Genomic DNA, 2,556 nt, shown 5'->3' on the forward strand with positions numbered 1-2,556 from the left:
ATATGGGAATAACTGAACGCAGAACGGGCTAAGAGGTACCCTCTCTATTTGTGGGGAGAACTGAGGAAGGATTAGGTGGGTTATGAATTTACATTTCCCATTCAGCATCTGCAAAGAGCTTTGTGCCTTAAGTAAGTCCTCTATACACCATTTATTTATTTTAATACAAATCATAGAATATCCCTCTGGACCATAGGCAGGCATTGACAGACTGGTACAGGAGATTCCTCTTAGGTGGATGTCTGCTTCCCTGCACAGCTCTGGGAAGTGTAGTAATGGTTTGGCAATGATTAGAGGCTCTCTCTATAGGATTTTTGCTTTGCTTTCAGTGCAGATATAGCAAAGCATGACTCCCATATTGAAGATAAAAGGGATAATCACCAAGGATTTGAGTCAATACTCAGTAAATTGAATTTATACTTGTGTTTCAGTCTAAACTGAATGTATTTAACTTCTTTTCAGAATAATATTCTCACTAAAGAGAAAATATATAGCTCTGCTGTTCCTTGTTCAAGTTCAGTTACCTTTTTAAATTAGGTGTTCTTTTTTTTCTTTTTTTCTTTTTTTTTCTTTTTTCTTTCAGCTGGTGCCAATGCCTATAACACTGTCTAGGGGAGACTAGTCCAATAAGCCTTGGGGAAGGAACAGCCATTTCCACCATCAGTTCTGATGTTTCACCGTAAGGCAGAAGACGCCCACACCACATCTTTGCTCAGAGAGCAAAGGCTTTCTCGTGATTTCATGAGTAAGGGGAGCATAACAAAGGAAGCCATTGCAGTCAGCTATTTCTGCCTGGATAATACACACAGGAGGCTCCATTTCCACCCTCTCTGGCTTTTGGCAGGTTGCCTCTTTTTGCTGTTTCTAGTTTGTACCTGATGGTATCTATATTGGCAAAGTAGGGGTAAGGATGAGAAAGAGGAAACTGGTGGCTGAGATCTGCAGGGAATCTTTAGGAGAGGGGCACACCCATGAAGATGGGACATCAACTCAATTGGTTTCCACTTGTTGAAAAATAGAGTTGTTTGCTTTACTACTTTTATGAAAGCAATCAAAAGGTGCTTCTTCTTTTGTAGCATCATTTCTTGTATTTTCTTGGCAATCTATGAGCGATCATGACTATGGGCAAGTCATACTGCTGATAATTGTAGAATAAAATCATGGACCCCCAATATAACTACTTGTTTTCAACACTCGCGGGTTGAGGTTGAAGTGTAGGCAGCAGATCGATGTTGTTGATGTATCTGGTGTCTTGTCTGATGTGGTGGCAATTCTGTACATGCCTCCAGAAGAGGCAGCAGAGCTATGATGCATCCACCTCGTTCCTGTGTTCTGGCAGCTCTAATTGGGAATCAAGTTTTGTTTTGTGAGGTGCGGCACAAATATCAAATAAAAGATAGTTTGCCAGTAGGAACCTACCTGTAGCTCATAGGAGATGAGAAAAGGTCATGCCCTGTAAGTGGTGTGGCAGCGTTCATGCCTCCAGATGAGCTGGCAAGGACACAGCAGCCATGAAACAGAGAGCTGAGTCTTGTGCACCACAGCTTCCAACAATCCCTCATGTTCAAAACCCTAGTGACCTAGCTATCTTTACACTTAAGCAGTGAGAGATCATTTCTAGCATTCCCCCCCCCCCCCGCCCAACATTGCTAAAAGAGTGAGATTTTCTAGTTGCTGCCAAAAAAATTAAGAATTTTGGGATCCCAGTCTACATCCTTGTTCTTTTGCTAACCATTTAAAATACCTGTTCAGGGAAACAGCTTGCTGCTCTTTCATCTTTCTGCAAAGATGGGTTCTAACACGATGTTATAAGGAGCCTATGCTAAGTGCTTTGACAAAAAGACATGAAGACTCTGAAATGAAATCTTATTTACTGTGGTGTTATTAAAGCACTAAATAAACAGACAGGCTCAGAAGGGCTGGTAGGATGTGGGCGGGTGAATAAATGAGCTTTGATGCTGATGTCAGTCAATGCTAATTCCTATCCTTTGAAGAAAATGTGATAAACACAGCTGCCAGGAATGTGATCTGAAATTGCTCTAATTAAATTAAATTTTCACTGGAATGAAAGTAGCTAAGCACCTTGCTTTGTTTCCTTTCTAACTAGACTAATTCAGATAATAATTAGTTTTGGATTCTTTCATCAGTAGGTAGGAGAGTAGGGTTTTCTTAAACCCTGCAAGAAACTATTGTATGAAATTCTGTATTCATATTCCTTTTATTGTATTTTCCACCTAAAATTTGTATCTCACCTTAGAATCTTTGGTTTTCAAGGGGGAGTTATCTGTACTGCCTGATAAACACTTACTTCATAGAAACATGGTCAGACTTTTTAATATCCATGTGTTTTTCTCCTAAGTTTATGCATTTAATAGTAAGGAGGGATCGAGGGTACTTTCAATGGTTATGAACTATTTAACTACTGATCGTGGATGGGGTTTGAAGGTAAGAACCAAATGTCAGTATTGAGAAAAATATCAAGGGAGGAATGATAAGAAAATAAAGACAGATGGTCTCTGGATAATCCCTCATTTTTTGTCTCCCTGTTTCAAAAAA

General features: G+C 39.7%; 1 long non-coding RNA gene across 1 annotated transcript; it reads right to left on the reverse strand.

The window, feature by feature from the left end:
- Positions 1 to 1,095: 1,095 nt before the first annotated feature.
- LOC106015715 (uncharacterized) lies at positions 1,096 to 2,001 on the reverse strand. The gene is made up of 3 exons (XR_001187926.5): positions 1,745 to 2,001; positions 1,420 to 1,491; positions 1,096 to 1,341 (listed from the first exon to the last, which is right to left on the reverse strand). It is a non-coding gene; the product is annotated as an uncharacterized lncRNA (long non-coding RNA).
- Positions 2,002 to 2,556: the final 555 nt, after the last annotated feature.

The sequence above is a fragment of the Anas platyrhynchos genome, chromosome 3 (genome assembly GCF_047663525.1).
Source record: "Anas platyrhynchos isolate ZD024472 breed Pekin duck chromosome 3, IASCAAS_PekinDuck_T2T, whole genome shotgun sequence".
NCBI classification, from domain to species: Eukaryota; Metazoa; Chordata; class Aves; order Anseriformes; family Anatidae; genus Anas; species Anas platyrhynchos.